The sequence below is a fragment of the Castor canadensis genome, chromosome 8, assembly GCF_047511655.1.
Source record: "Castor canadensis chromosome 8, mCasCan1.hap1v2, whole genome shotgun sequence".
Taxonomy (NCBI): Eukaryota; Metazoa; Chordata; class Mammalia; order Rodentia; family Castoridae; genus Castor; species Castor canadensis.
In genome coordinates, this window is record NC_133393.1 from 109,211,181 (window position 1) to 109,226,140 (window position 14,960).

At 40.3% G+C, this 14,960-nt stretch overlaps 1 long non-coding RNA gene across 5 annotated transcripts in view; it reads right to left on the bottom strand.

Annotated features, from left to right (window-relative positions):
* LOC141425796 (uncharacterized) overlaps positions 1-14,960 on the bottom strand; it is a 56,560-nt gene that overhangs the window by 14,324 nt on the left and 27,276 nt on the right. For all 5 annotated transcript variants that reach the window (XR_012450902.1, XR_012450900.1, XR_012450898.1 and 2 more), the window contains 2 exons: positions 4,450-4,540; positions 1,931-2,086 (listed from right to left, as the gene is read on the bottom strand). This is a non-coding gene — a long non-coding RNA (uncharacterized lncRNA). The remainder of the gene's footprint in view (positions 1-1,930; positions 2,087-4,449; positions 4,541-14,960) is intronic.

Consider the following 14,960-nt stretch of genomic DNA (forward strand, 5'->3'; position numbering starts at 1 on the left):
AGGAAAATGAGGGCTGGGGACATTGCTCAAGTAGTAGAAGGCCTGCCTCGCAAGCATGAGGCCCTGAGTTCAATCTTCAGTACTACCAGGTACCTGTGGCTCACACCGGTAATCCTAGCTATTCAGGGAGCAGTGATCAGGAAGATTGTGGTTCAAAGCCAGCCCCAGAGAATAGTTCAGGAGACCCTATTTCAAAAAATCCATCATGAAAAAAAAGGCTTGTGGAATGCCTCAAGCAGTAAGAGTGCCTGTTTAGCAAGTACAAGGCATTGAGTTCAAATCCCAGTGCCACCAAAAATATAGTACTGCCAAATAAAGAAAGAAAGAAAGAAAAGGAAAAAGAGCCAAAAATAAATTCTCCAAATTCTTGGTTATTTGGGGAAAGAAAAATAATCTTCATTTTTAAATAATAAACCTGTAATAGCCCCAGTGACAAAAATAAATGGACTTTCTTTTTTATTTTTTTCTGAGACAAGGTCTTGCTATGTAGCCCAGGCTGACCTTGAACTCTCAATCCTCCAGCCTCAGCCTCTTAGTGATGGGATTGCAAGCATGTAGCACCACAGCTAGTCCAAGATTTCCTTTACATATAACAGCTCGCATTTTCAGAAACAATACTGTAGTATTTATAACTTGGTTAATTTTCTTACTAATGAAATAAATTATCTCATTATCTCATATAAAATATGGCATTTATATTTCTCAAATCAAAGAAGACTACTAGCTCCATTTTCTGTCCTAGCCGCAATCTTAAATTTTAATAGATCGTGGAGGCCTGGACCAATGACAGCAGCCATTAAAGGGGAGGGGGCAGACTCGAACTATTTATAGTATGGAATCCATCCATGACTGAATACCAACCAGGGTGTCTTGTTCCATTCCTGCTGCTATAATAAAATATTTAGACTAGGTGATTATAAACAACAGAAATTTAATTCCCACAATTCCAGAGGCTGAGATGCCCATCAACAAGGTGGCTGCAGATTCAGTATCTGATGAGGGCCTACTCCTCATTGATTGTGTCTTCTGTGTGTCCTCACCTAGTGGGAGGAAAGCAAACAAGCTCCCTCAGGCTTCTTTTATAAGGGCACTGATCCCATTAGTGAGAACTGTGCTCTCATGACCTTTTCACCTGCTAAAGGCCAAACCTCCGAATACCAGTAATTCAGGATTAGATCTCAACATGTGAATTTTGTAGGGACACAAACATTCAGACAACAGCAGGAAGTGAAGGGAAAAGAAGTTAATCTTCACTTTTTTCCACCATGAGTGAGCACTGCCAACCATAAGTTAGGTCATCTATTCGAAGAAGGCTTGTACAAGAACATGGAGTTCCCATATGGAGCATGTAGCTTAAAGGAGTAGAGGTCACCAGGCAGTTATGTGAGCCGGTCCTATGAGAGGCTAGGACTGGAGCTTTAAGTTTGGGAGTGTGCTAGGCCACATCATAGGGGCCATTCAGGCTCGAGAATTGATGAGAATGCTTACTAGAACTCAGCGAAGGCTATTTCTTACCCCATTTGACTTTGAGACAAACTCTGCAAAAGATATAGACCAATAAAGGGTATGTCAGCAAGAATGCAATCATCAAATGCAGCACCATGACGCAAAATAACTCTCTTTTCCTTATAATGCAGATTGCCTCGGTATTCCATTACAATAACAACAACAAAACCTCCCTACGATGGCATGTAAAACCTACAAATTGGGGCTGAATATGTAGCTCAGTGGTTAAGCACTTGCCTAGTATGTGTGAAGACCTGGTTTTATCCCCAGAACACATGCACAAAACCTATGAATGATTTCAATATAAATTATATATTACATAACAATATGAATTATATTTTTTGGATTCAGGAATATTTTCTTCAATTCTATGACCACCTCCACTCCTTTGTCCAGCTCAAGACAAGCAAACTTCTGTTCTTACCTTTCCTCGGTCAAGCATTACTCTTTGTCTTGAAGAAAAAACTGGTGTAGACAAGGTCATGGTGACCTCCTAATTGCCAGGATTATAGACTTTTCAGTCCTCAAATTTAGCTGCTTTCTGCAGTGCTAGGGGCTCCTCGACTTTTGGAACACTGATCTGCAAATAATAACAGGTTAGCGTAAAGATCTTAATTTACTTTATTTTTTATTCTAGAATTGAGCACCATTTTATTACATAAAGCAGAATAAGTGTTCAGGTGGACTCAGCTGGAGAGGTTGTTTTGTAGAAGGGCTGAAAACAGTGGAAAAAATGACAAAAAGCAGATTAGTCATTTCAAAGTTATTTCTCTTGTAAAGTGGGAATGGGGAAACGGAAAAATAGAAAAATGGCTGATTGGTTAATATCAGATTACTTCAGTTACTTTTTTGCTTTATTTTGTTTTTGAAAGCAGGGTTTTGCTGTGTAACCCAGGCTGGTCTAGAACTCATAATCCTCCTGCCTCAGCCTCCTCTGTGCTGGGATTACAGGCATGAGCCACCACGAGCAGCTCCAGGTTGGAGGTATTAAAGGATGTAAAGATTGAGCAGAGCAAACTTCATCATCATGCCAACTTCAACTGGCCTGTTTGGAAAATTTGGTTCTTTTCTCTTTATTCTCGTTTCTCAGATCAGAGGACAATTTGGTTTTAGCTTGGTGAAATGGAAACTCAGCACAAGAGACTGCATTTTGATTTTTAGTCCGGTGTGTTGAGCTCAGTGCAGGATGCTAGTCCAAAACAATTACCTCCTGCAATTTTTATTTAACAGCCCCCATATCTGCCCAAAATAGGATAAAAGAAAGTAGACCAAGCCCTTGGTTCTTCTTCTTAGGGCCTGCAGGTTCCACACATCTTTGGACAGTTGAGACCACATACCTTGGGGCTAGGGAGCCATGTCTACCTTACCAGACCAGATTTTCTTTTTAAAGATGGGAGTCTCACTAGCTGGCTTCAAACTCAGGCACTTAAGTGATTCTCCTACCTGAGCCTTCTAAGTCGCTGGGACTACAGATATGCACTACCTCATCTCAGCACCAGGTTGGATTGAATCACCCCGACACACTTCCAAAGCATTGTCTGCTGTATTAGTCACTAATTATTTGTGCATATATTTGTGTGACTTTTCCATTAACGTGGGCTTCCCAATGAGCTGGATGGTTTTGTGTTTCTAAGCGCAGTGCTCAATAGATATCTATCGAGAGCTGGAGTGTGCCTTAGTGATAGAATGCTTGCCTAGTATATGTGAGGCCCTGGATTCAGTCCCCAATACCAAAAGAAAGAAAGGAAGGAAGGAAGGAAGGAAGGAAGAAAGAGAAAGAACAATATATATATAGATAAACTAATATCAAATACTTACAGATTAGATGGTGGAAATTGAGAGGATTTCTCCCTCTTCACACCAACCAGTTCTCTGATTCTACACCAGCACCTGGCTATTTTCAATTCGATTCTGACACTAGCTATCCAGAATTAGCATCAGCCTCCACAGGTTCAAGGTCTAAGTACCACAAACTGCCCTCACTTTCAGGACCAGTCACAAATATCTATCCCCAGGTTATTCACACTGACTTGGCTACAAAGTTTGAGGTTCCCACAACCTCCTTCTTGAGATTTAATTTGCTGGAATACACAGAGAACTCAGAAGAGTGTTTTACTTACTGGTGCTGGTTAATTACAAAGGATACAACTCAAGACCAGCCAGGAGCCAGGGACAACAGCAAATATTTATTTTTTACTACTTGAGCCATGCTACATGCTACAAATATTTATTTATTATTATTATTTTTTATTAAACCAAAGAAATATGTGTGTGTTGTCTGGAACAGTTAGAATACATATATACGTGTATATATATATATACATATTATATACATATATACGTGTATATATATATATATATATTACACACACACATAAAATACTCAAAGAGTAAACAGTTTTGTCTCTGTTTTTTCCTGATCGGGTAGAGCTGAGGGGAGAAATGGAGCCAAAGATTCACAGCCTGGGGAAGCTCATGTTGGATAGAGCTAAGGTCAGTGGAAAGTATGCCCAGGAGAGAGCCCTCTGAGAAACCAGGAAGGGTCTGAAGCTTCACACCCTAGAGACAAGACTGAGAACAATAGAAGTATGACATTTCCTAGAGATGCACAGGAAGCCAGTTGAGAGGGAGAAGTGAAGCGCTCCCATGCCCAGGGTCAAGTGCCTTTCACAGAGGCCCTCAGCCAAGAGCCTGGGGTGGGTGGAGGATGTGCTTATGGGCTTCAAAACGTTCTTTGATCCTGAGATTCTAGGACATTTTGATGCTTATTTAAATAGCAATTGTCAGGTAAAAAATAGAAAAAAAGAAAGAAAGAAGAGAGAGAAAGAAGGAAGGAAGGGATGAACAAATAAAGGAAGGAAGGAAAGACTGTGCAATATTTCATTTCATAAACAAAAAGCCACAATAAGTGAATGTGCCCAGGTTGGGCACAGTGGTACATACCTGTAATCCATGCTATTGGGGAGTCTGACTTCGGAGAATAGCTTGAATCCTGGAGTTTCAAGACCAGCCTGGCCAACATTGGAGACCTTGTCTCAAATTAAAAAAGAAATAAAGAAAAAAATTATAATATGGAAGATTAGGTATACTACATAAGCTTCATTTCTAAGATGACTCAGATACATGATTGATTTAGTTTTTAATAGTCAGTGGTTCAACATTTCAAAGGTTGATTCTAAACACATTCACGTATCACTGCAGACATCCCTGCTCTAGATTCAAAGACAGAACTCACTAAAAAATGCCAAGGACACATGAAAAACACCCCACAGCCCATGTGTCAAGGGACAACTTATCTTCATATAGCCATCTACTTCTTTCATTTAAGGCATTTGTCTGAGTTGGGTAATTTGGTACAAAACTTCATAAATAAAGAAATTAGCAAAGATATTTGAAATAGCAGTTTTAGAATTGTTTGGGGAGGGACAAGAATATAAAAATTAACATTTACATAAGCAGCTAGAAATAAAAATTCTAAATAAAAATTTAAAAGGTAATAAGTATCATTCTGTGAGATCCTCGTTGTACATATTGTATTTTTTTAATTGTGGAATTACAGCAGCGGCAGGATTTTACTATTTCTAACTGACTCAAGAAATTTCATCCAAAAAGAAAGGTTTTCTCATTAGGTGTCATTCTGTTTTTACAAAACAATTCAAAATTAAGGATGTGGATTAATGAGACCAACTGAAAAGTCGATCAGGGGCAATTTTTTTTTTTAATCCGTAAGAGTATGTTACGACTCCAGTCCCTTCAAGAGCTATAAGTAGTACACAGTGCACACAGGAAAGCGTTCCTCCTGCCACCACAGATCTCCTCTCTCACAAAAAGCTTTCACTCTGAAACAATTAACAAAATAGACTGTGTCTTTCTTCGGCTAGAGTCCCCAATTTGGTGGAAATGTGGCTGACATTGCTTTCTGCCTGCATGCAGGCTGTCATTTGACCTGCAGTTGCAGAGGGCATTGGCACTTCTCTCTGAGCCTGCTCCTTTGCTGCTGTCATTTCTCAGCTTGCTTGCCACCTGCCCTGCCACTTTGCCACCCATGTCTCTGCTGCGTGACTAAGCTTCCATTTGGCTTCCCAAAGGTGGATCCATCATGATTCTCACCATGGCTGAGCCCACAGGGGCAAGCAAAAAAAACAATCTACCCATAGCAAAGCTCAGAATGCAAATGTTCTGTGCCAAAGTCTAGGTGGTGGCCATCATAATTCAGTGTCTGGGCTGGACACGATTGAAGAATAAATGACAAAACACAGATACTGCTGTTAACTAGTCAGGCAGGCACAAGCAGGACAGAAGTCAAGGTAAAAAACCTCAGCAATTATTAATGTGCAATTTAGTTGTTCTTACACAATATAAAAGCAACCCTCTGGTGTGAAAGAAGACACCTAAACTTAGAGTCTGTTTGAGTGTTGGGTCTTCCAGTAACTAATTGTGTGATTTTTCTGGCAGGGCATTATTTTCTTCCTCTGTACCCAAGTCCAGCCTTGCAGGGAGAGGTAAGGCGCTGCTCTGGAGCAGGAAGCACTTTCCTCTTTCCTGATCATGTCTTGGTGGTTCCATGTCCAGCCACTCTAAAATCATCCTTCTGGATTCTAATAACTGGTCTCTTGCTTGGTTCGTAAGCCATAAAGCCCTCCATTCCCTAGTCTTTCCTTAGCTCCACTTCTTATCACTGGACTTACTATGTGTGGTAATCATAAACTTGAGTTTTCTATTATGCTCCCAGCACTGAGCAAAGTGGGTATGTTCCCTGCGTTCATGTGATTCACAAGTCAAATTACAGAAGCAGGCAATCAAATAATGATACTAAGTGAGTAATAAGCTAGGGAGAATGCAGTGGGAAAGAAGCCCAGAGACAAGTAGGGGAGGGTAAGAGAAGGACGTGAAGAAAGTGAATGTGGCTGATGCACTTCCTATACAAGAATGGTGATAGAATTCTTAAACCTGTTGAAGTCACCAAAGAAGAGCACTAAGGTAGAAGGAGAAAAATAGAGGAAATGAACCAATTCGGATTATAATACATATATACATGGAAATGTCACAAGGAAACTCCCTGTACAGCTATCTTAAACAAACAAAAATGTCTTTCTTTCAAAGATGGAGAACAAGAAGGTAAAACAGGTCCTGTGTTGGGAGTTGGTATCAGTGGGAGGGATAGATATAAGGAAAGGATGTGGGAGGGCAGATGTGGCAGAAATACTATGTACACATGTATGTAAATGGAAAAATGAGACCTGGTGAAACAGTAATGGGGGGAAGGGAGAAAAGGAGAATGATGGAGAAGGTGAATTCAACTAAGATATATTGTAAGAACTTTTATAAATGTCACATTGTAGCCTAGTACAGCAATAATAATTTTTTTAAAAAGAAAGAAAGAGAATTACAGGGCTGTTGGAGTGTACACCAGGGAGACCAGGGTTTTGAGGAAGATTATCAGAGGACACTTAAACAGAGCTGAAGGATGAGGAGCTGAGTAGATAAAGTGGAGGTTGGGGAGGAGGTGGCAAAGAGTGTGGCGTGGAGAGCTGAAGGAAAGCCTGAGGAGTTGGCTGGGTGTGGAAGCTAATTTGGGACTTGGGTTCTATCTCACAAGGGGAATCACTGAAGGATTATATGCAAATTGATAGCACAAAGTAGATTTGCACTTTAGTCCACCCCCTGGGCACTGTGGCAATACAAGTGGGCTAGAAGTCAGAAAGCTATTGCCTGGACTGGCGTGATGACCACATACAACATAGCATGTGTTTAGACAGGATGGATTCAGTCTCTACCTCAATGTAGCTTATGAGGAAGCTGCTATTCCCTGCTGGGCTACACACAATGAAAGGTATGGAGTTCTATGAGTGTACGGAGCAGAAGTTCTAGAACACCCTGGTGGTGCTGTTTTCCCTTCTGGGCTGGAGCCTGGCCTCGAGGCAGTCCTTCCAGAGTAAGCCCACTCCTTGAATCTCAAGTTAGTGGCTTATTGATAGATCAGCTAGAGTGCTAACTTTTTGCCTACACATCATTTTTTTGTATTTCACTAGTTTGGTATCTTGGTTCTCTCCTTTCCAACCCTGGCCCAGACTAGAACTCACAGAATGGCCAGTAGGCCAGTTAGGAAAACCTACCCTATAAGCAGGTGCAACCAAGTCAACATTCCTAGCACCTGACCCATCCCAGCAGGGGGCTCCATGGCAACTAGTCAGCCTCCCTGTCCTCTTGTGGTTGGACCGCTGCTGAGTCCCACTGGCTCCCAAGACACAAGACCAATGTTCCTCTGTTTATGACGAGACAGGCCTTCATTAAAATTCCTTACTTGCCAGCTCCTGGAACACAGGGAAATTAGACTTTTTCATTGTAATAGACTAATGACTGCTTTTACTGGATTTTTTTTTTATCATGGTGAGACTACTATAATAGTTTTGCTAACATACAAAAAGGCAGAAGAGAGCTAGTAGTTTTAAAGGTACTCATACCAAATACTTATTGATATTCTTTTCTTAAATAGATGACTTTCTGAAAAGAATGGAACCATTTGTGGTTTTTATGTTAAGTTTCAGAGCACAAAAGGAAAGGAAATCCTGATTAAAAAAAAAATCCTGAACCCTTGAAAACAAACTATAATAAAGAAACAAAAGTAGAATTTTAGAATAAGTGGTTAATTATGACTTTTGCTCATACAAAATTCCACCAGATTGAGTGCATGCTTAATAATGTGTGGCCAAATGGTAATTTGCATTGATGATGTACTTGCATTAACCAATTCAAGCAAACTTAATAATGAGAAGCTTGAGATGGAAAATAAGACTGGCTCAGTTAGAATAATGATTAATTCACAACTGTAATTAACACCTCAGAAGGTCTCAGTAGAGAAGCTAGCTGATGTGAAGCAGTGACGTAATCCAAGTGTTTACGTCTAGGTAATTGCACTGATGTTGGTGGGAGCAGGGTGCAGACTATTTTTAAAGAAAGAGTAGATGTAACTCCTGTTTGGGAACTAGGTTTACACAATGATTTGTTTTAATATATTTTTAAAGAAATTTCTTATACACAAGTAGGTTCCCTAACACACACACACACACACACACACACACACACACACACATACACACCTCTTCTGATTTCTGCAGGAAACTAACAAAAGAAACATGGGGATCATAAATTACCATGTCTATTTCCAGCTCTCCCTCTGATCTTCAGTAGGGAGCAGTTCATGTAAATAACTTCAATGTCTGCATTGAAATTTGGCTTTTCATTTGTGTTCAAAGCCAAAATGTGCAGGTGTTACTGAAATGACTGGTGTGTGACCAACGGTTTTTCTACATTAGGCACAAATAAAACTCTGTACTTTGGTTTGTGATTACAGCAGCTATTCATAGGGCTTGCCTCTGCAGTTTTACCTCTGGAAGTCAATAAGGAAACCAGCTAACAATCTGAGTGCCTTTTTTGCCCTTGGTCATATTACTTTTCACTCTTGGATAGGAATCTGTCCTCAAGACAGACCACAAAGTGGCTGTCTGAGTCCTTTCACCATTCACAGCAACTAAATTAAAAAACTGTGAGGCAAGGTAATCAATTGCTTAGTAACTGGCTGACATGGCGGCAAAATCCATCAAATGACCATGTTTTGGTGGAGTTGGGTAAGTGGCACTGGCAGCAGCTTTCTTGTGGTAAGACAGGCAATGTGAGATGGTAGGGAAGGAGTTAAGGACACCACCATCTGGAAATATACCAAATTGATATATTGATAATTTCAAGCTGAAATCACTCAAAAAATTATAACTTCACAATGGGCCATTTGGGCTATCTTTTCCTACATGCAGCTAAAACCATAAAGATACTTTTGAAGGGTTGTCCTTCAAATACCAAGGCTGGAAAATGGCCTTAATCACCAGAGACCAGTAATTGGTCCTGAATAAACAAACTCTGAAATAACCCTTATCTTCCCCTAGCTTCTACATTGGCCACTCCACACTTCTCTCTCACTCTCTCTCTCTCTCTCTCTCTCTTTTTTTGACGGTACTGAGGTTTGAACTCTAGGCCTTAGGCTTGCTAGGCAGGCACTCTATCATTTGAGCCACTCCACCAGTCCCACCCACACTTCTCTTAGTAACATACCTCGAATTTACTATCCTAGTCCAGAGACCATTCTATCCTGTCATTCCTTCACAAATTTGTTGTTCTTTGACTAAAAAATATATCGACAACATGCTTTGCTCATTTCTTCAGACCTCACTCTCCTGTGGAGACTTCATGTATTTGTAAATTTAATAACTTTTATTTTTTTTTCTTGTCAATTAGTTCTTGTATGAATTTCATCTTAGATACAGCCAAAGAGCTCACAGAACAAATAAGGAGAGATGGAAAGAAAAAAAAATAATTAAGGTGGTTAAAAGAGATCTCCCCTTTGTAGTGAAAGAATGGAGTCAGACCAAACTGGGTTGTAAGTGTGTGTGTGCATGTATATTGCTGGGGACTGAACCCAGGGCCTCACCTTGACTTTCTTTATCTCTTTGAGCTTGAATTTCCTTGTCTGTGAAAGGGAGAGATAATTAAAAAAAGATAATAAAATCTACTTTATAGATTGTTGCAATGATTCAAGACCATCTACATCAACTTCATCATGGAGCCTGGTATACAGCAAGCACTCAGGTAAAGAAGGCTAGTTTCTGAAACACCTTCCTGCTCCCATCTAACCTCCCATCGCTGTCAGATGATGCTTTCTGCAAATATTACTTCTGTTTAGTCTATTCTATTGACTGTCCTACCTATCCAAACATACCTGCCTGTCCATTCACTGTCATGCAAATGCTTCTTGTTCCTACTTGCCTGGGTTTCTTCCCTGACCTGAAGTCTTTCCCTTTCACCTCTGTCCATCTAAATCCTTCCTGTGTTTGTTTTTTAACCCAGCCTAACTCCTACTTCCTTCAGGGGAAGTCTTGCTCATTGGCTTCTCTCTCTGTTTGGTAATGGTCTCTGTCTCACACTTCATCATAGCAGAATTTCTTTTCATGTTATCGTTTTTGTTATTGGATAGCAGAATTTCTTATGTGCTAATCTTCTCACCAGCAGTTGGCAAAGTCCCTGACACAAAGGTAGTACCACAAACTCTGTCTACCACTCATTATATTGCTAACTGTTTTTGTTCAGAGACTGTTGTTCACTCAGCATTGTTACCTTCACCTTGGTTTTAGTTGATGAGTAAATACTATGCTCTCATTGGAGCCAGAACAAAGCTTTGAGTAAAATCATAAATGAAATCAACTTTAAAATCTTCCTAAGAATTCAATTACAGAATCACTATTTTAGAGCACTAAGTGTCTGCAAAGCCATCCAAACATGATCCCTTTTATTTTAAAGTTGAGAAAACTGAGACATGAACATGAAATGACTTGTCTACCACAGCCAGTTCATGAGAAATCCAAAAGGAGTACTTGGGTTTCTGACTTCCAAAGAGTAAGCCGAGAATGGTGAAGTACCAAAACTGCCTAGCACTGAGATGTTGTAGGGAAAATGATTATTATTTAGGCTAATCACCAATGCAGGTGCACCCGATATATCTAGAGAGAATGATACTGTTACTATGTAACCACTCAAGGACAAACAGTTATGTAACTAGTGGCTGGGTTCACATGAACAGTAGATGTAGTAACTTGACTGCATGCCATTTTTGTCTATATCTCTATAAAAACTACTACACAGTGTGGCCTGGGGCTTCTGGCTAGCATGGCGGATAAGCATGTAGAACACCCTCTGACTCCTCATTTCTTTTCCAGGATTGCCGAACACGGATTCATCTGCTTGCTTCCTAGTAGAGCATTTGACCTACAGATGTACACACAGTGATGTGGGTATCCAGTGAGTATGGAGGATTGAGTATTTTTCATAGTCTAGTGAGGTGGCACTAGACTTGTGAACCCCAACACTCTGAAAGTGGGTCCTGATTCTGACTTGCTGTGTGGTCCCTGATGAGCCAGTTAGGCCATCAGCCCTTCACTTATAAAATAATTAAAGGAAATGGGACTTGACATCCTTGCTTCATCCCTTACCAAGCTGGTGGCAAACTCCAAGGTAATAAAGATGTAAAGGTAATGTTACACATAAAAATTAAGGTGTTGTCTTTCCCAGGTAACATTTTTGGTGTGAGGAGGTTGATGGGAGTCGAACCCAGGGCCTTATGCATGCTATGTAATACTCCACCACTGAACTACACCCCCAGTCCTCCTGGGTAACTCTTTAAATGTTATAGGAAGGCCGCACTTAATTGTTAATGGCTTTACAGGCTAGTTATATAGTAGGAAACTAGAAGACGGTAAGAACTTTTGTAAATGTCACAATGTATCCCCAGTACAACAATAATAATAATAAAAGAAAACTAGAAGAAGGAAGACTGAGGAAGGACGTTGTAAAATAAACATAGTTTCTCCTAGTTAGCTGCAACAACTGCAGAATTTTTTAAGATTCTGAATAAATATCAGATTTATGGAATTAAAAAAGTATTCTGGTAGCTTGCTTGTTCCTTCCATTTGGGGCCAGCTGGAGCCATGTAAGGCCTTAGATAGATAGATAAGTAAATAGGTAGATAGATAGATAGATAGGTAGATAGAAAGCTAGCTAGATAGGTGATAGATAAATGATAGACACATAGATGATAGATGTAGACGATAGATAGCTCTATGATAGATAATAGATAAATGATAGATACATAGATGATAGACAGATGATTGATAGATAGATAGATAGATAGATAAAGTGTGGTGTGAATTCAGAGCAAGGATTCAGAGCTTCTTGCCTGCATTAGACATTTCTTATGCTCGGAAAGAAAATGTTTGGGACAGTCCGCTAACAGCACAGATAAGTTTTTAGAAAAGGCTGACAGAAGTCTTCTTCAGGGTTTCATTGTTTTAAAGGGTAAGATATTTCTATAATAAGTGTTTTGATCTACTTTATGATATTTCAGGGCATTTCCCAAGATTTCTAAAATCAAATTAATTTTTATTCACTGTATGTTAAAAATTCTTTTAGAGTTAGGTTACAGTCAGTCACAGAGCACTCACCTAGCAGGCATGAGAGCTGGGTTCCATCTCCAGCACTGCAAAAAACAAAACCACACAAACAAACATATGTTTAACTTTAGCAAAAGGGCATGATTAGAAGGGTATTAAAGTCAAACGATTCATTTGTTTAATTTCAGAATACTGAATATTACAGATCTATACTGGCTGAATAAAAATACATAACATGGTGAAGGCAGGACAGGGACACTGGGCAAGCACCAGACTGAAGTGTGGGTTCTTGGAACAGTGAGCCAAGAGCTCACTGTCATCTGCAGCTGACCAACATAAAGAGTAGGTGACGGCTTCCTAGCTTTAGATAATCCAGACTTGGCTGCAGAAGACAGTGATCTGTGGTCAATAACTCTGGCAGGAATTTTAGGACTCAAGTAGCAAGAAAGAATGTCATTGCTGGAGAAAGGGATGATGGGACCCTGATCCCGGGGAGAGGAACAGATACAGCAGTGGCTCCCAGTTCTGGCTGCACATTAGAGTCACCTGGGGGAGATTTTTTTTCTTAATCGTGCTATCAGGCCCTCACCCCCCTTTATAGATTCTGATTTACTTGGTCTGGGTGGCACATGACCACTGAGGGTGGGGGAGAGAGAAGGGTGGGGGGAAGACAGAGAAAAAAGAGAGAGAGAGATTCAGTTTTAAAGTTTCTTGGGTGATTTTATTGCATAGTCAGGTTTGAGAATTATTAGTCTAGATTAGTTGAGGCTCTAAAGAACCAATATGCTTAGCCAGGTGTAATGGCACACACCTATAATGCAATGTGTGTGGCGGGGGGGTGGAGAGGGAACGGGGGGTAGGCAGGAGGATTGCAAGTTCAAGTCCAGCCTGGATGACAGAGCAAAGCTCCATCTCAAAAAACAAAAACAAAACATGCTTTTACTTTTTTTTTTCATGCTTTTTCTTCATAGCCAGGCCCATTTAATTGCCCTAAGTAAGTCATTCCTGACTAGTTCAGTCCCATTTCCAAACAGTTAAATATATGTGTTGGTGATTACACTCTTACCTAAGGGAAATACTGTCTTTACACCTAGACAAATGGCACCCTAAAGCTGGGCCTTACATTTCCTCTCTTTGTGGAACACCTTCCTCAAAATTTTCTAGCTCCTGTTCAGTGCTTGGTAATAAGCCTGGGCCAGGTCTGTATGCTCCTTGGTCTATATCTTATCTTTGAGTCACTTTCCAACACTGTACACCACTCCCTAACACTTCCTACCCAACTAGCAGTGGTAGACAAATACCCCAAGGAGCTCTGGCCTCTATAGCTTTGAAGTCAGCCTGGACCTTCATGAATGACCCCAATTCCAGGAGAGCAGATTGGTGAGAAGTTAGTGTCACTGGTCAGCAGGCACTTTTTTCCCATGACAGGATCATGTGAAGTGAAGTCATCAGAACGTTCCTGACATACTGATTTGGGGTTGTAACTGACTCCTTACTTGGGCCCATGAATTAACTAAAACTGGAAAAAGCATGGCATCTGTCTTTCATTTTAGTTCTGTTTTTATTTTATTTTTCCTAGTGGCACTGGGGTTTGAACTCAGGGCTTCATGCTTGCTAGGTAGGCACTCTTACCGTTTGAGTCACTCTGTCAGCTCTTCACTTTGTATCTGTCTTTGATCTGAGCAATTCAACCACTGTATGTGTGTGCGAGTCAGGTATTTTACTGTTCTAGAAATTTTTTGTGTGCTTTCTTTCTTGCTCATTTATTTTTTGATACCGAGTTTCGCCAAGTACTCTAGACTAGCCCCAAATTCACTGTGTAGCCCAGACTGGTTTCCAACTTGCAATCCTTCTGCCGTGGCCTCCTAAGTGCTGGGATTGCAGGCATGAACCACATTCCCCAAACAATGTCTTTTTAAAGTGAGGTTCCCAACTGCTGTCCTGAGAAATGATGTAGTGGTATATTCCACCTTCCTTTCTCCTTTACTGTACATTCCCATGTGACCCTTTCATCTGCACTTATAATTAATCAAGATTTATCTAAAATCTAAAATCAAGTAGCAAGTGATTTTTTTCCTAGTCTGAAAACCTGACACCTACCTGTCTTTTGACACATGGTAGCACATCCAGTGTAAGCCAGACTCCTTCCATGACTTATTCATATTATTTAAGGATTCATGGGAATGCCATGGCTAAGTAGTTAGGAGTTTCTGTTACTTATCTCTGTTTTAAAAACTCTGGGCTGACAGAGTGGCTCAAATGGTAGAGCACCTGCCTAGCAAGTGTGAGCCCCTGAGTTCAAACCCCAGTACTGCCAAAAAAAAAATTAATGATGGGATATTTTTATCAGGAGGAGAATTTCAATAAGAACACTCAGTGGTAGACTTTAGATGCTCTCATTTTTTTAGTAAGATAAGTTAGCACAAAAATCAGTTTGGACATTGTAAAGAGAATTAAAAC